Source organism: Oncorhynchus clarkii, chromosome 19 (genome assembly GCF_045791955.1).
Source record: "Oncorhynchus clarkii lewisi isolate Uvic-CL-2024 chromosome 19, UVic_Ocla_1.0, whole genome shotgun sequence".
Classification (NCBI taxonomy): Eukaryota; Metazoa; Chordata; class Actinopteri; order Salmoniformes; family Salmonidae; genus Oncorhynchus; species Oncorhynchus clarkii.
The window spans coordinates 27,907,910-27,927,576 of NC_092165.1; the positions used below are offsets into that span (position 1 = coordinate 27,907,910).

Below are 19,667 nucleotides of genomic sequence, written 5' to 3' on the forward strand. Positions count from 1 at the left end.
GTGTGTGTATATGTGGAGTGTGAGATAGATTCAAGAGAGGATTCGGACAGCAACATTGAACATGATGATAGTGGCACGGGCAGTGATAATTCAGATGGAACATTATGCAGGTGTGATGCCGAGACTCAGATCTTTCACTTTAAAATGCATGCCAAACAAAAACCAATGATTGCAAAGTTAACACAAACCATACAATTTCATGCACAAGGACAACTTTTAACAATTTCCACTACATTTTGTGCCGTCTTTCTGTTACCAAACTTTGCATGTACACTCCAAGTGAATACGTTTTTGTAAAATGTTTTGCAGATTTTTTTATTTGTTTAAGTAGTCCAAAGAGTTGCATAGTTTCTTTAACTTCACAATCATTGGTTTTGTTTGACATACATTTTAGGGCTGACCCCATTTAGTCGACTGGTCGATTGTTTGGTCGATAGGCTGTTGGTCGACTGAGATTTCTTTACTCGAGCAGTAGCAAAGACAACTGTCTGATTCGCGTCTGTCTGAGTGGACTGATCCATTGTGGAGGCCAATGAGGAATGGGGATGGCACAGTCCTTACCTTATTGTCTAAGAAAGGTGAGGAAACCAACTTAATTAGGTCTATAATCAACAGCCTAACCGTTAAAGGCTTTATAAATCATCCATTGGGTGTATTTTATACAGGTAACGAGTTCAAACAGGTGCAGTTAATACAGGTAATGAGTGGAGAACAGGAGGGCTTCTTAAAGAAAAACTAACAGGTATGTGAGAGCTGGAATTCTTACTGGTTGGTAGGTGATCAAATACTTATGTCATGCAATAAAATGCAAATTAATTACTTAATCATACAATGTGATTTTCTGGATTTTCGTTTTAGATTCCATCTCTCACAGTTGAAGTGTAGCAATGATAAAAAATTACAGACCTCTACATGCTTTGTAAGTAGGAAGACCTGCATAATCGTCAGTGTATCAAAAACTTGTTCTCCCCACTGTATATATATTTCAAAAATCGGTGTCCAAAAATAACGATTTCCGATTGTTATGAAAACTTGAAATCGGCCCCAATTAATCGGTTGACCTCTACTCTAGACAACATGAAAACAGCCAAACCACCTCTGCTAGGGCAATTCAAATGGTCAGAGTGAGGTGTTTTCTCATTTTGTGTCTGGACGTAGCTAGCAAGCTAGCCAAGTTTAGCCAGTTAGCTTGGGTGCTTGACTGCCGTTGTGAGGTCAGAACGCTCGGATCAACCCTACTCCTCGGCCAGTGTCCAGTGTGTGCTCTAAACACTCCGAGAGCAAAACGCGCTGAATTTACAAACGGACAATGCTCTGAATTTACGAAAGCCTAGAGCGCAATCTGAGCGCACTCTGACACTCCAGTGTAAATTTACACTGTTTACACTGTTTCAAAATGATTATTTATAATAATAATAATAATGATGCTCCTTTTTCTTGATCTCCTTCTTATTGTGATTATTGTAATGATGATGATAATAATAACAATAAGTAATGTCATTATTAGGCTTAGAATAGCAGCCTTGTAAGCAAAGGGTTACCCAGACTATTTGAATTGCCCCGCCCTATTTTACGCCGTTGCTGCTCCCTGTTTATTATCTATGCAAAGTCACTTTAACTCTAACTACATGTACATATTACCTCAACTAACCGGTGCCCCCGCACATTGACTCTGTACCGGTACGCCCTGTATATAGCCTCGCTACTGTTATTTTACCGCTGCTCTTTAATTATTTGTTACTTTTATTGTCTATTTTTTACTTAACACTTATTTTTGTTTATTAAAACTGCATTGTTGGTTAAGGGCTTGTAAGTAAGCATTTCACTGAAAGGTGATTTGATTTGTATTACCACCATTGAGCTGTAGGCCTAAAAGGGCATCCTGTTTAATCTTAATACCTTAACTTACTTAGGCCTGTATTTCAATACTTATACAGGCTAATAATTTATTTAGTGTTGTTTACATAGTTCCAAATGGTCAGAAAAGTTATATTGTAATCTAACAGCACCAGTTTGGGACACATAATATGCACGCAGTGCTTTCTCCTTACCTTCTTTTTCTAGATCTCCAGCATTTTCTACAACTAGTCAAATTTATTCCACACACCTGACTTCCCCTTTACCTCAGGAGGTAAAGGGGAACCAGTAGCCTAAACACTCCCCCGTTTCGAGTTTATTTGTTACGTCCTCTGCATCCATTTTGCTGAAACGGTGTTCGGAGTTTGTTATAACCAATTTGTTGATGTGATTATGATATGCTATAGGTCAGGCCCTATTGGTCACATGCATGCGATGCTTTACATGTGGCACGTAAAGAGGGCAAGGGTAGAGGGAAGGTTTCTCCTAAATAAATGAGGGATTTCGGGTAACAGAACTTTTCGGTCAGAAATTGCTGTCATTATGTTGCAGCTTCAGCAACACTGTGGTGGTCGCTGCAGCAGGGAGGATAGAAAGACAACGGGTGCTAGTCACAGTCTTAAAAAAAAAAAAAAGATGTAAACACAGCAAGTCTGAGCCCGGCCCCGGCACAATCAAATAAATTGCTGGTCGGACTCCCTCTAGTCATTTGTGTGTCTTAATTATTTCATCAAACAGTGTGCTTAATAGCATCCGACAAGCGCAGTGAATATAGTGGATTTGATTAAAACACATAGGATGTGTCTACACAGGGGAAAAAACTAATTTTAAAACTTTGACCAATAGATCAAGATTGCTTTTAGTCGGGATAGCCCTAATGCATTTTAATCTGAGTCTCAGCCTCATTATGCTACTGTGGAATAGCCCTGTGGCAAAATATTACTTGTAAAGAGTCTATTCCTTATGGACCCTGGTCAAAAGTAGTGCACCATATAGGGAATGCAGCCTACTTGCTCTTTTTGCACTGAGGCTCTGACTCAGTGGTCTCCGAATCATTCAGGACAAAAGGGGAACCTGTCACTCGTTGATCCTGTTCCTGCATTGTCAAAAGGGAAAGGCAAGAGAGAGGACAATGAGAGAGAACAACTATGAGTCACAATAACCTTCTTCGGGGAAAAAAGGCCAAAAGTGAAAAATATTACATTTTCAATTTCTGTCACAGTCGACCTAAGAGTAAAAAATATATAATACGAGGGGGAAAAAAGGCACATTTATTGTAGTCCACATCTTTCTGGGCATCACTGTCATTGCCATGGCAACACATTATGATAATCACAATCTGGATGTGTATCTGAGGGCATAGTGTTTGTGCAGAGTATACTACGATCATCTTCCCAATGCACAAAGATACAGACCCCTCTGCAATTGCATTTACAGTTTGAAGTGATGGACTTTTCCAATGGTGAGAATGGTGACGATGTAATGCAATGGAATACAATGCAACTGTCCTCTGGTCTGTATAAGAATACTGAAACTGTCCCAGTTCTTCCATGGCCTGCATATTCACAAGACATGTCACCCTCTGAGCATGTTTGGGATGCTCTGGATCGACAGCGTGTTCCAGTTCCCGCCAAATATCCAGCAACTTCGCACAGACATTGAAGAGGAGTGGGAGAACATTCCACAGGCCACAATCAACAGCCTGATCAACTCTATGCGAAGGAGCTGCGTCAGGCAAATGGCAGTCACACCAGATACTGACTGTTTTTCTGATCCACCTTATCTGTGTGGTATCTGTGACCAACAGATGCATATCTGTATTCCCAGTCATGTGAAATCCATAGACTAGGGCCTAATGAATGTATTTCAGTTGACTGATTTCCTTATATGAACTGTAAATTGTTGCGTTTATATTTTTGTTCAGTACATATTACTCAGGCATATCACATATCATATGCTATCCCCCTATTCAGTAGTTGACTGTGGCTGCATCTTCAGCACAACAACTTTTTTTTAAAATTCTGCAGGACTTTGGGGCCAAATATACCATATATATATATATATATGTGTGTGTGTGTGGCTTTTATAAATATGAGATATTTATTGTTACCGAAGAGTAGCTTAGAGAACAATCGATAGCTGCACCTATTCTGTTCCTGAAGGCAGGCAAGGCCGAGATGAGGGCAGTAGGCCATCCTACAGTTGTCTATAATATAGACTTATACATGTTATAGGCCTCGTTGTACAATCAGTGTAGCCTACCATACAAGGTACTGGTGACCGAAAACTGTGCAAAATATATTTGGTAGAACTTAAAACAACACATGACTCAGTAGTTGTTTCTCCAAAAGGTGGTAGGCTACTGTTTAGCCTAGGCAGCAACCATTTAGCAAACACACACCTTAAAATAGACAGCTGCAGCTGCTCATATCCTGCACAGTGGCAGGATATATACAGTAATTTACTTGTCTGACCGACCACGCACACTTCAGGGTGAGAACACTATTGCATTGGCCAGGGAGAATTAAACACCATGTTATATTATAGCATGTTCTTCTGTATGCTTATTACATAAGGTTGTTCAGAAATCCAAATTATGAACAATTCTGTAGATGCGGTTCCGCTATAGCTATAAAAATATATGTATAAAAAAAACAAAAAAAACAATGTGCATGCGTCACTGTATTTATGAAGAAATACCTCTATCAATTTCCGGGAATGGGAGAGGCGTGGCTTGAGAAGACCAAGGAAAACGCATTGCCTTGGCCTATTTTGCTTAACAACAGATATCATATGGAGTGGGTTTTGCAGTGTTTGTTTTTCATGGAAGGGTTTCTGCCATATGAAATATTTGCACAATAACACGATTTCCCCCTAACCTTTCAGTAGGCGATCGGGTGTAGACTAGTAGAGCCATGACAAAGTGGACCGCACGTTGCAGCTAATTACACAACCCCCTGTCGGGTTTATTAACCCAACCAACCAAGGAAAATCCGTTAATATAGTCTAGGCTTGTACCGTCAACCATAATTACCTAATCCATGAGACGGTCGAGCGTTTCTTAATTTAAACAGCGAATACCCTTGCAACCAATGGGGCATGGCGGTGAAAGCGAACGCACATTTGATGTCGGCTATAGGCTGGCTATTTGACATGGAGGAGTGAGAATCCCCCCCCCAGACAGCAAGAAAAAAAATCTAAGTAAAAAAACAAAAACATGCTGCGTCCTACTTCTGAACAACCCTTGCTGAACCTCCGCCTCCTCTCCGTCCCCACCGCCAGCCAGCTCAGCGCTATTTACGAGAAGGCAGCCCTTTGTTACAGAAAACGGATTATCCAGTCAATAATTCCATGGCACATTACAACAAAGTGAGACAACAATGCACCCCATATTGGCTACACAAGTACCACGCCAAAAGTAAGGATAATATAAACCGCGCAGCTAGGGCTGCTCAACTTATCAACATGGTTAATAGCCTACGTCATAGGAACTGATATTGCTTCCTATGTTTACGAAAATCCCCATATTAAGCAATAAAACACACACAGGTATCAACAGCTGATCAACAATATTTATGTTCAATATGCATAGAAGCCTATGTAATGAAATGGTAAACTTTGTTTACAACTAATGTCATCCATTCACTTGCATGTTTCTTGGTTCACATTTACCGATCAAAAAGCCGGATATATAAATAAATCAAAGTTGCTATCCGATCACTTACCGTGCTTGTCATGTTTCTGCGATGCCCCAACAATCACCCACCACCAACCAGTGCAGCAACTATCCCCAGACCCACGCGCCCAGCAGTGCAATCGAACCGAGACGACAGCATACATCTCTAGCGTTGAGTCATTCTATGCTGACCTCACTATTATTTTTCAAGCCAAAAGTAGATCGATGTCCTTAGAAAATAAGTGCTATCCAGTCCGAAATGGGGCACTGATCTGCAAACATGTGGACATTATTGCGTTAGGATTGCACAAATAGCCCACATGCACACAACACACCAGTGTCATATGCGGCCTTTTCTCTCTCAATGTAGAACGCTCTCTCAAACGTTCTCTTTCAGTTTGTCTTGTGATCCCCTCCAGTCTGTTCGCCACACCTACTTCCACGACCATATATGGCTTTCATCTTGTATGCGAGGCGCTGTAATTTACTGGGCAAACTCTACTCAGATCCATGCAGGGAAATTCCGTCAGTCGGCTACTGATACAAAGAGGGGGCCCTTATTTAAATCCCATCAATATTAAAAATGTCAGGGGCGCGCCTCGCACTAGTTCCAAGTTAGAGAGAATATGTCTACCTACTCTCAGTATTCATTATCAGTATTCATTAACATTATTACAGCATTATTGCACAGCCATCACACCCACACACACTCATGAGTACACTAACATCTAGACTTTACAAACTGTTGAGTAAACAGTCCATCAGCAGAACCCCACAATCCAACTGCAGCTGCCTTTTTCAAGATGCATTGAGAAAAAGCAGCAAGACATTTTCGGGGTGACACTATGAGATGTCATACACACTGATCTCAGTGAATCAGCAGGTAGACTCATTCATTCTGTCAGTCATTGATAGAAAGATGACCTGAGATTTAGGAATAAAGCAGTTGAGATTGAGTTTTCCGCACAGCTTTCAAAGGCTGCTGTTCTCTACTGTTTGCTAACTCTGCTGTGTGAATGCAGACTGGCTGCACAACTGGGGTGCCTAGCGAATAGCAGTGACCATGACCAAGCATGTTCCAGCTGACAGAAAGGAGACACTGCCAGTCCCTCTGTGTCATGGTATGCTCTGCCCTCTGCTATCTCTGCTGTACCTTAAAATAACGCTACAAAGCCTGAAAACATTCATGCGTGCTATTCGGTGCATAAGAAATATGCCCGCTTTGCTATGTGAGAGTGCGTGGGATACGTATGATTGTGTGTGTTATGGTTTTGAATCAAAGTCATGTCCATATCATATCCACTCTTTCAATCTTTCATTGGTTGTAGAAATAAGATGCAAATCTACCCTCGAAAGATAAATTATGTTTGGCACTTGGCATATCCATTAGTGATTATTGTGATTTTGTTTTTGTAAATGTTTGTAGGTCTATGTAGCCAAATTGTATCTATGATCTTATACCAAAAACATTCATGTTTTTGGTATGTTATTTTTTATATCTGAGAATTAACCAATGATATCAGACCACACCCAGCCATGATTACAGACACCTGTGTGTGTCCTTTGACACTATATAAACTAGTCACCCCGCAGTGTTTGTCATTATACCCTGATGAAGACAGCTTGTCTGTAGAAACGTTGGTTATTCGGTTATTCAATTACTGCATCTGAGCCCTTAGAGTGTGCGGCTCTCCTGTTCAAGTGTTCTACTCCGCTAGCCAGCAATTCGCCTAAATAGGTGTGTTTTTGTTTTTTTCGCCTCTAGATATCCATTGACGTAGTTATAATTGTCTCATTAAACTGGTCATATTTAAACTGTTAATAAAATGAAGACTCTAGTCTAGTCCACTCTTCTGTGCAGGACCGTGCAGGACACGTACAGTAGCTCAGGTGTGTTGTTACAGACTGATGGACACTTTCTGGTCTGCGTATCAAAGTAGGGTAGGGGAGGTATACGCAGTATCAATTAATACGGCTAATGGAACAGATCAGAATGTTTAGCTTACAATGTTGACAAACTATTATGTATTCACATTTTGAGCGCAGCAATACGCACACAGCGGTAGTCCTGCGCAATTTGCGGGAAAAAAACTGTTCTAAAATGCTTCAAGAACTGAGATGGACATATCCGTTAGAAATGTATAAAGAGGTCAATTCTAAAGATGCAACAACTATCACGGGTTGCTAATATGACTAGGATAATGCCTTTGGCTTCTAGACAATGAAAGAAAACCAATAAGTACAGGAATGCATTAAAGGAAGTCTGTAAAATAATTGCATCCACGTTTCTATGGTGGGATTTTTGCTATAGGCTACTTTGAAGCAAGGTAAGACATGCGTCATAATATGAAGTAAAACGTCCAGGTTTCAAACAATTAAGGTTCAGGAAAAATATAGTGATAGGCCTAACCGTGATAGGCCTAACCGTCTTCTGGTTGATGGAAAAACTTTCACAAAAACTAACTAGCTACAAAGTAGCCTATGCCTGCACCTGGCAGAATGATAGCATTAATATTTGCATCAATCCAGTGGCCATTTGTTTTGCAAACGCCATCTCATGTGGTCTACAGAAACATGCTAACCAAACAACAGTGCTTGGTGACCGTACAGTTAAATTAAAGGGTAACTACACACAAAAAAATCTAATTTTCTTAGATTTTTTTTTTTACCCAGACCTCAAAATGTTCTCCTGATGTGGTTTAAGCATTGTTGTGGACTTAGAACATCCAATTTAGTTGTTTTTCTATTTAAAAAGTGTGACAGAGCGAAAACCTGGAAAATAATTTGGTACAAATCTGAAACCTGTGAATTTCTGACTCAGTTGACAGTCACATTTATCTATTTCAATAATTGGCATACTATTAGCCCACTTGCATAGTAGACTACAGCTTGGGTTGGCCTGACTGTGAAAAACCAATAAGCCCATGGGATTCATCATTTTAGGTCCTTCAGAGTGTATTGCTAGGTTTCCATCCAATTGATGACAGATTTTCATGTGAATACTCTAGAATTTGCATAAAGAAAATATGAGCATTTTCCCACCAGTGGTGTTTCCACCAAATGGACTATTTGCAGATAAAAATCACCGCATGATGTGCATCGATCATCATGTCACCAGAATAAGACCCTCGATATTTATTGGAAAGGAGAATCAAGATCACAATACTTTCACCACCCTGTTTAGTTCATAATTTATTTAATCTGTAGACTAATAAACTACACGATTTCCCGAGTTCACCAGCGACCACGCACCATATAATCACGTGACTCCAAGTTTACTTAGATATGATGGTTATTATATCGATATATGCGCATAAATGCCTTTCCACTGCCATTTCTCTCATGATAAATTTTACCGACACAAAAAGATCCCACCATGTCGAAAGAACAAAGTATCTGTAGGCATTTATAAAATTGTACCGAAACTTCCAGTTCCCATCACAGCTGTCGTGATTTTTTTGTATATGACTTCATAAAAACTGTGGATGTCAAACAGGTCGCCTTCGCAGGGCGGGCCGTTTTGGAAATGTTAGGCATATTAGAGTACACCCACCCGCTTCTCCAGGCACAACTAGGGAGTTGCACAAGGCTACTCATCATCGTGCAGCAACCATTGGCATCCGAGCTATATCGAACCACGCGAATCTGTATCTAGCCTAGACTACTGCATTGAAATTCTAGATCCATCAGCAGGACCTCCATGAAGATTCATTGAGATGTGATTTTTTTTTTTAGATGCAACCATTGTCGCTGACATATGCAGCAGGGAGTGGACAATAACGATGAATCTTGAATCTTATATTGACACCTTGGCTTTTTTTTAAAACCATAGAGCAGTTTAAAAACACGAATAAGTTGTTACGTTACTGCACACATGAATTAAAGCAATGTAGGTTATACGTTACCTTGTAGGCTAGTATGCATCGCTGGCACAATTTGTAGTTTGCATTTTCTCCCTCTTCAGAAACAGAACTTTTTTTTCTGCTCTTCGAAGCGTCACTTCCTACTCTTGCTGCCGAAGTCATTGCATGATGATTGTGAACGTAACTATAGCATTAAACTGTATTGTGAGTTGTTGCGATGCCAACTAAACTACGCTAATCTCTTCAAGTATTGCGACAGAGATACAAAATAAAAATAAACAAAAAATATCTAGAATTTATGAGAAACCATGGCGCATACCATTTCAATACATTTAACGATTCCCTACTGTAGGTGACGCAAATGCTCAATCGCAAAGAGTTGAGGAAAAGAAAGTGTCAACCACCACACCTCCGTTCCGCCAGCAAGAATAAGCAAGACCTAGCAAGGATAATCCCCGAGCTCGGCGATTCTCCTTCAAAATAAAAGCAATACAATTGTCATAATTATTAACATTTTATGACGAAATGTTACAGACTTGAATTTTGTTTAACAATTTAAAAAAAGGAAATAAGGCCAACGATTTTATAGCACAAATAATATTATAGCGTTGGCATTATTGTTACAGCATTCAAATGAATGATTACTAGGCAGTTATCATGGTAACAGCAGTAAAACAATTCAAACACATTATTTATAATAATAGTAACAACAATATTAATAATATTGTTACAATTATAATAATACACTTTAGAAAACACTTAAATCCCATTGTTAATTAGCCCATTGATATTGGACGATGTTCACTACGTTTTTCATGTTGGACAGGCATACAGTGTGATCAGAAAGTATTCATACTTTTATTTTTCTATTTATTTCACCTTTATTTAACCAGGTAGGCCAGTTGAGAACAAGTTGGTGCAAAGGAGCAAAATAAATAACAGTATGGGGGATGAGGTAGTTCGATGGGCTATTTACAGATGGGCTAAGTGCAAGTGCAGTGATCTGTGAGCTGCTCTGACAGCTTGTGCTTAAAGTTTGTGAGGAAGATAAGAGTCTCCAGCTTCAGTGATTTTTGCAGTTTGTTCCAGTCATTGGCAGCAGAGAACTGGAAGGAGAGGCGGCCAAAGGAGGAATTGGCTTTGGGGGTGACCAGAGAGATATACCTGCTGGAGCATGTGCTACGGGTGGGTGCTGCTATGGCCAGTCAGCTGAGATAAGGCGGGGCTTTACCTAGCAAAGACTTATAGATGACCTGGTGGGTAGTATATGGGGCTTTGGTGACAAACGGATGGCACTGTGATAGACTGCATCCAATTTGCTGAGTAGAGTGTTGGAGGCTATTTTGTAGATGACATCGCCGAAGCCAAGGATCGGAAGGATAGTCAGTTTTACGAGGGTATGTTTGGCAGCATGAGTGAAGGATGCTTTGTTGCGAAATAGGAAGCCGATTCTAGATTTAATTTTGTATTGGAGATGCTTAATGTGAGTCTGGAAGGAGAGTTTACAGTCTAACCAGACACCTAGGTATTTGTAGTTGTCCACATAATCTAAGTCAGAACCGTCCAGAGTAGTGATGCTGGATGGGCAGGCAGGTGTGGGCAGCGATCAGTTGAATAGCATGCATTTAGTTTCACTTGCATTTCAGAGCAGTTGGCCACGGAAGGAGAGTTGTATGGCATTGAAGCTCGTCTGGAGGTTAGTTCACACAGTGTCCAAAGAAGTGCCAGAAGTATACAAAATGTTGTCGTCTGCGTAGAGGCGGATCAGAGAATCACCAGCAGCAAGAGCGACATCATTGATGTATACAGAGAAAAGAGTCGGCCTGAGAATTGAACCCTGTGACACCCCCATAGAGACTGCCAGAGGTCCGGACAACAGGCCCTCCAATTTGACACACTGAACTCTGTCTGAGAAGTAGTTGGTGAACCAGGCGAGGCAGTCATTTGAGAAATCAAGGCTGTTGAGTCTGCCGATAAGAATGTGGTGATTGACAGAGTCAAAAGCCTTGGCCAATACAGTTGCACAGTATTGTGTCACGTCCTGACCTTAGTTCTTCTTTTATGTCTCTATTTTGGTTTGGTCAGGGCGTGAGTTGGGGTGGGCATTCCATGTTATTCATTCTATGTTTTGTTCTGTGTGTTGTATTTCTATGTGTTTGGCCTGGTATGGTTCCCAATCAGAGGCAGCTGTCAATCGTTGTCTCTGATTGAGAACCATACTTAGGTAGCCTGTTCCCACCTGTGTTTGTGGGTAGTTGTTTTCTACCTTGCAGAACTGTTCGGTTATTGTTTTTTTGTTCAGGTGTTCGTATTTATTAAACGCATTATGAATACTTACCACGCTGCACCTTGGTCCTCTTCTCCTTCTCCCGATGACATTCGTTACATATTGTCTCTTATCGATGGCGGTTATGATATCGTTTAGGACCTTGAGCGTGGCTGAGGTGCACCCATCACCAGCTCGGAAACCAGATTGCATAGCGGAGAAGGTATGGTGGGATTCGACATGGTCGGTGATCTGTTTTGTTAACTTGTCTTTCGAAGACCTTAAAGGTAGGATAGATATAGGTCTGTAGCAATTTGGGTCTCCCTCTTTGAAGAGGGGGATGAGTGTGGCAGCTTCCCAATCTTTTGGGATCTCAGACGATACGAAAGGGTTTGCATCAATTTTGGCGGATAATTTTAGAGAGGGTCCAGATTATCTAGCCCGGCTGATTTGTAGGGGTCCAGAGTTTGCAGCTTTTTCAGAACATCAGCTATCTGGATTTGGGTGAAAGAGAAATGGGGGAGGCTTGGGCAAGTTGCTGTGGGGGGGTGCAGGGCTGTTGACCGGGTAGACAGGTAGAAAAATGCTTATTGAAATTCTCAATTATCATGGATTTATCGGTGGTGACAGTGTTTCCTAGCCTCAGTGCAGTGGGCAGCTGGGAGGTGCTCTTATTCTCCATGGACTTTACAGTGTCCCATAACTTTTTGGAGTTTGTGCTACAGGATGAGTTCTGTTTGAAAAAGCTAGCCTTTGCTTTCCTAAATGTCTGTGCATATTGGTTCCTAACTTCCCTGAAAAGTTGCATATCGCGGGAGCGCCCCTTGACCCCTTGACTTATTCCTAGTTTTGTTACAGCCTGAATTCAAAATTGATTAAATAAACTTTTTTTCTCACCCAATACCCCATAATGACAAAGTGAACATGTTTTTATACATTTTTGCACATTTATTGAAAATGAAATGCACATCTCATTTACATAAATATTCACATGTTAGAATCTCCTTTGGCAGCTGTGAGTCTTAATGTGTAAGTCTCTAAGATCTTTGCACACATGGATTGTATAATATTTGCACATTCTTTTTAATATTCTTCAAGCTCTGTGAAGTTGGTTGTTGATCATCGCTAGACAGACATTTTCAAGTCTTGCCTTAAATTTTCAAGCTGATTTAAGTCAACTGTAACTAGGCCACTCAGGAACATTCAATGTCATCTTGGTTAGCAACTCCAGTGTACATTTGGCCTTGTTTTAGGTTATTGTCCTGCTGAAAAGTGAATGTCTCCCAGTGTCTGTTGGAAAGCATACTGACCCAGGTTTTCCCTGTGCTTAGCTCTATTCCATTTAATTTTATCCTAAACTTCCTAGTCCTTGCCGATGGCAAGCATACCCATAACATGATGCAGCAACCACCATGCTTAAAAATATGAAGTGGTACTCTGATGTGTTTGTCACACCCTCATCTGTTTCACCTATCTTTGTACTTGTCTCCACCCCCCCTACAGGTGTTGCCCATTACCCCCAGTGTATTTATACCTGTGTTCTGTTTGTTTGTCTGCCAGTTTGTTGTCTTACCAGCATGTTTTGCCGTCTCCGTGCTTTCTCAAGTTCTGTTTCCTAGTTTCCCCGGTTCTGGCCATTCTGCCTGCCCTGACCCCGAGCCTGCCTGCCGTTCTGTACCTGTCTGACTCTGACCCGTTTTCGAACCTCTGCCTGTCCTGACGCCGACCCTGCCTGCTGTTCTGTACCTTATTGACTCTGCCCTGGATTACGGACATCTGCCTGCCTTTGACCTGTCTTTTACCTAACCCCGGTTTGGGTCAATAAACATCTGACTCTAGCTGTCTGCATCTGGGTCTTATCCTGAGTTCTGATAGTGTTGTGTAGGATTTGCCACAAACATAATTCTTAGTATTTGGAATATAAAGTACATTTCTTTGCCCTTTTTTTTGGCAGTTTTGCTTTAGTGCCTTATTATAAACAGGATGCATGTTTTGGAATATTTTTATTCTGTGAAGTAACTACAATGTTGATCCATCCAGTTCTCTTATCACAGCCATTCAACTCTGTAACTGTTTTAAAGATACCATTGGCCTCATGGTGAAATCCCTGAGTGTTTCCTTAGGAAGGATGTCTGTATCTTTGTGACTGGGTGTATTGATACACCACCCAAAGTGTAATTAATAACTTCACCATGCTCAAACGGATATTCAATGTTAGTTTGTTTTATTTTTACCCATCTACCAATAGGTGCCCTTTGCGAGGCATTGGAAATCCTCCCTGGTCTTGGCAGTTGCATCTGTGTTTGAAATTCACTGCTCGACTGTGGGACAGAAAGATTTTGGCTATGTGTGGGGTACAGAGATGAGCGACACACCACCGTAATATTTTAGAGAACATTGCTGAAGAAGCGAACTCCTTCCTCTGCTACTCTTTTGTCAGCATGAAGCTACAATACATCGACTTTTCCATGGGAGCTGTGAAGCGGGTTGTAGCCTATTGCGTGATTGTGTTCATGAATCTGTTTTATTAAAGGATGTGAAACAATGTGTATGTTTACAGCTTTTCACTAAATAATTTATGGCTATAAATATTGTATATACATTACTTCATATGCTCCTGAGTGGCACAGCGGTCGAAGGCACTGCATCTTAGTGCTTTAGGTGTCACTACAGACCCTGGTTTGAATCCAGGCTGTATCACAACCGGCTGTGATTGGGAGTCCAATAGTGTGGCGCACATTTGGCCCAGCGTCGTCAGCCGGTGTAGGCTGTCATAGTAAACAAGAATTGGTTCTTAACTGACTTGCCTAGTTAAATATATGGGCAGAGTATTGTGTATATACAGTATCTCCCTCACTAGCTTTAAGCACCAGCTGTCAGAGCAGCTCACAGATTACTGCACCTGTACATAGCCCATCTATAATTTAGCCCAAACAACTACCTCTTTCTGTATTTGTTTATTTTGCTCATTTGCACCCCATTATTTCTACTTTGCACATTCTTCCACTGCAAATCTACCATACCAGTGTTTTACTTGCTATATTGTATTTACTTTGCCACAATGGCCTTTTTCCCTTTACCACCCTTATCTCACCTCATTTGTTCACATTGTATATGGACTTATTTTTCTACTGTATTATTGACTGTTTTACTCCATGTGTAACTGTATGTGTCAAACTGCTTTGCTTTATCTTGGCCAGGTCGCAATTGTAAATGAGAACTTGTTCTCAACTTGCCTACCTGGTTAAATAAAGGTGAAATAAATAAATATACAAGCTCTCAGTAATTTATTGGGTAAATCACCAACGTTTTGGCATAACTGTGCTTCAAGATAATGTTATGAATGCTTGAACCAGGTTATATAGACAGTGCAATAAGCTCAACCAAAAAATCTCAAAACATAATTCCACTTTGACATTATGGGATATGAGTCAGCCAATGACACAAAATCTCAATTTAATCCATTTTAAATTCAGGTTGTAACACAACAAAAAGTGGGAAAAGTAATGTGGTGTGAATACTTTCTGAAGGCACTGTGTTGCAGTGTAACACAATTTCCTGTTGCCTACATTGAGTCGCAGTAAAAACGGAGTCCGTTTTTTCCAAATCCACAGAGTTTCCGCCCAGAGGAAAGTCACTGTTCATTCTGCAGCCCTTACGGAGTGGCCTATCAGCCTATATCCAATCCGTTTTTCATGTTGGACACCAAAAATACACTACCGTTTAAAAGTTTGGGGTCACTTAGAAATGTCCTTGTTTTTGAAAGAAAAGCACATTTTTTTGTCCATTTAAAATAACATCAAATTGATCAGAAATACAGTGTAGACATTGTTAATGGCACGTTGTGTTAGCTAATTCAAGTTAATCATTTAAAAAAGCTAATTGATCATTAGAAAACCCTTTTGCAATTATGTTAGCACAGCTAACGGTGCAGAGCATCAGCTAACACTGTTGACGTTGAGACTGGTGTTTTGCGGGTACTATTTAATGAAGCTGCAAGTTGAGGACTTGTGAGGCATCTGTTTCTCAAACTAGACACTAATGTACTTGTCGTCTTGCTCAGTTGTGCACCGGGGCCTCCCAATCCTCTTTCTTTTCTGGTAAGAGACAGTTTGCCCGGGTCCAGGGGAAAGTTATTTGTTTCTGGCCATTTTGAGCCTGTTATCAAAACCCACAAATGCTCCAGATACTCAACTAGTATAAAGAAGGCCAGTTTTATTGCTTCTTTAATCAGGACAACAGTTTTCAGCTGTGCTAACATAATTTAAAAAGGGTTTTCTAATGATCAATTAGCCTTTTAAAATGGTAAACTTGGATTAGCTAACAGAACGTGCCATTGGAACACAGGAGTGATGGTTGCTGATAATGGGCCTCTGTACGCCTCTGTAAATATACCATTAAAAATCTGCCATTTCCAGCTACAGTAGTCAGGGGCATTAATATGGAGTCGCCATTCCAATTCAGCCCAAACGTGTCCGATGGGGTTGAGGTCAGGGCTCTGTGCAGGCCAGTCAAGTTCTTCCACACCGATCTAGACAAATAATTTCTGTATGGACCTTGCGCAGGGGCATTGCCATTCTGAAACAAGAAAGGGCCTTCCCCAAACTGTTGCCACAAAGTTGGAAGCATAGAATTGTCTAAAATGTCATTGTATGCTATAGCATTAAGATTTCCCTTTACTGGAACTAAGGGGCCTAGCCCGAACCATGAAAAACAGCCACAGACCATTATTCCACCTCCACCAAACTTTACAGTTGGCACTATGCATTGGGGCGGGTAGTGTTCGCCTGGCATCCGCCAAACCCAGATTCATACGTCGGACTGTCAGATGGTGAAGCATGATTCATCACTCCAGAGAACGCGTTTCCACTGCTCCAGAGTCCAATGGAGTCCAACTCCAGCCAAAGCTTGGCATTGCGCATGGTGATCTTAGGCTTGTGTGCGGCTGCTCGGCCATGGAAACCCACTTCATGAAGCTCCTGACGAACAGTTCTTGCACTGACGTTGCTTCAACAGGCAGTTTGGAACTCTGTACTGAGTGTTGCAACTGAGTACAGATGATTTTTACGCACTATGCGCTTCAGCAATCGGCGGTCCCGTTCTGTGATCTTGTGTGGCCTACCACTTTGCGGCTGAACCGTTGTTGCTCCTAGACGTTTCCACTTCACAGTAACAGCACTTACAGTTGACAGGGGCAGCTCTAGCAGGGCAGAAATTTGACGAACTGACTTGTTGGAAATGTGGCATCCTATAACAGTGGCACGGTGAAAGTCACTGAGCTCTTCAGTAAAACCATTCTACTGCCATTGTTTTTCTATGGAGATTGTATGGCTGTGTGCTGTCAGCAACAGCTGTGTGCTGTCAGCAACAGATGTGACTGAATAGCCAAATTCACAAATTTGAAGCTTTGTCCACATACTTTTGTATATATTGTGTATATACTGCGAAGTACACAATTTTCTGTACCTTGAATCACAGTAAAAGGGAGGGTCCATTCGACCCAGGTGTCACACCCTGATCTGTTTCACCTGTCCTTGTGATTGTCTCCACCCCCTCCAGGTGTTGCTTATTTTCCCTGGTATATTTATCCCTGTGTTTCCTGTCTCACTGTGCCAGTTTGTCTTGTATGTTCAAGTCAACCAGTGTGTCGACTGTTCTATTCTTGTCTACTAGTCCTCCCTGTTTTGGCCTTTCCCTGTTTTCTGGACTCCATTCTATTCTGCCTGCCCTGACCTCGAGCCTGCCTCCCATTCTGTACCTCTGGATCTCTGAACTGGTTTTGACCTTTTGCCTGTCCACGACCATTCTCTTGCCTACCCCTTTTGGGTTGTTAATAAACATCTTGGACTCTAACCATCTTCCTCCTATGTCTGCATCTGGGTCTCGCCTTGTGCCCTTATACCAGGAGCACTTGTAGTTTCCAAATCCACAAAGTGTACACTCGTTCTACAAAAAAAACATTGTTTATTCAAAAAGTCGAGATGCTATTTGTTCAAAAAAGCTTATTCATTACAAATATTTCAATGAATTGAATTAAATACTTTTTGTGAAATTGATCAACAGTAAAACAGAAGTTTTAAATAATATGCAAGATCCTCTACATCTCATGGGTATCAACCCAGTGGGCACAAACTGCTTGAATCAACATTGTCATTTTAAGAAGGAAAAAGTGGGGGTGATACTAACCTGTAGCAACACGATCTTACTGGGATACTTGGAGCGGCAGGTAGCCTAGTGGTTAGAGCATTGGACTAGTAACCGAAAGGTTGCAAGACCAAATCCTCAAGCTGACAAGGTAAAAATCTGTCGTTCTGCCCCTGAACAAGGCAGTTAACCCACTGTTCCTAGGCTGTTGTTGAAAATAAGAATTTTTTTCTTAACTGACTTGCCTAGTTAAATAAATAAATACAAATATAAATACTGCCTCAAAAAAAAATTGTATTTGTCTAACCAGAACACTTGACCTGATGCACGTTTTGGCAAGTAAAGGCTGGCTGATTTAAATGAGTGAAGTCTGCAGCCGTCTCATCATTAGGATAATGTGGGTCATTTACAGGTATGCCAGTCAGTTAACACTCCATCTACTGATCACATTATTTCCAGTGTTTCACTTAAGCAGTTAGCTTCTCACCGAATCACCTGCTAATAGTCATAATTTGTCACCTCCAATATAGGGCAAGCCAAGAGTACAAGACTAGTATAGAATTGTGTTTTATTTCAAACTGGAAGCAAACAAAGAGGAAGCTAAAATAGTTAATTTATTGTTTTGTAATTAGTCAGTCAGTAAACAGTTAAAGCGACAGAACAAAAGTGCAGACTGAACCCTGGTTTTATGGACACAAACAATCAATTGTTTTTCCTGTACAGTGCTATATTTGTACTGTATAGTGTCCAGGCACTCTACATTAAGCTGTTTGACCACAGTAGATGTCCTGCAACACTTTATTTAACCTCGTTTATGGTTCAAAATCATTTTGCACTGTGAAATATGTAACGTTATGTCCAATATAAAAACACACTGCATTTCAGCTGATAGGCCACTATTTAAGGTCTGCAAAATGAACACTGACGCTTCTCTGGGCGAAAACTCTGTGGATTTGGAAACTAGAAGTTGTCCTGAGTAGAATGGGCCCGTCTTTTACCGTGACACAATGGACTGGGAATTATGTATGTATGTCTAATATGGAACAAAGATTGGGTTTAAGCTGATTGGCCACTCTTTAACTAGAAGCGCTCCTGAGTTCAGTGGACCCCGCCCCTTTAATTGCAACACAACAGAAAGAAAATGTTGTACAGTGAAATAAATGATAGGGTATACACCAAAAAACATTGTTGACCTTTAGGAAAAAAGACATAATATCTTCTAGAATAATTTTTATTATTCTTTGTATGATAACTAGTGAACAGTATATTGATAATATATTGATAATTGTGCACATTTCCTATTACTTACATGAAGCATGAGACAGAGGAAAGTGTAGCATTGGGGAAAGTAGTGGTACGTGTTGATTGTATGGGGTGCCAATGGGGCCTCGGAGAGGCAGGTTGAGGTTTCCAGGGTTAGAGTAGTGTAGAAGTTGTCATATGCTGAGGCAGTGAAGAAAGTAGAGGAAGATGGGTCAAGGGGGAGGGATCCTGAGAGGAGTGGTGTGAGTAGTAGATCTGTACCAGTACAGAGTGAAACACCAACAAGTGATATATGTTTCAGTAATATTTGATTTTTGGCATTTATAGTAATGGTTATCAACTGTACTGTAAGTAGCAGAACATAGAGGTTGTGGTGGCAGCTGCAGAGAGGTATAGTGGTGTATGGTAATTTTTGTTTTGTTTTTGTGAGTGTATTAGATGGTAGAGTATTTTTAGTCAAACATTTTTGTTGTTGTTGATATTTTAAATGTAAAAATTATATAAGTATAAGGTAGTTATACTTATAAGTTAAGGGAGTTATACTCCAGTCTAGTAGGTGGCGGTGATGCAACATTTATTGGATGCCAACCGCCATTAA

General features: G+C 40.8%; 1 protein-coding gene across 3 annotated transcripts in view; it reads right to left on the reverse strand.

Moving 5' to 3' along the window:
• Positions 1-9,766, reverse strand: part of LOC139374999 (mitotic deacetylase associated SANT domain protein b) — a 31,648-nt gene extending 21,882 nt beyond the window's left edge. For 2 of the 3 annotated variants that reach the window (XM_071116329.1, XM_071116327.1), the window contains exon 1: positions 5,583-5,913. The gene's annotated coding sequence lies outside the window, so the exon portion shown is untranslated. Of the gene's footprint in view, positions 1-5,582; positions 5,914-9,438 lie in introns of those variants that run through there. The other variant, XM_071116328.1, reaches the window with a different exon arrangement.
• Positions 9,767-19,667: the final 9,901 nt, after the last annotated feature.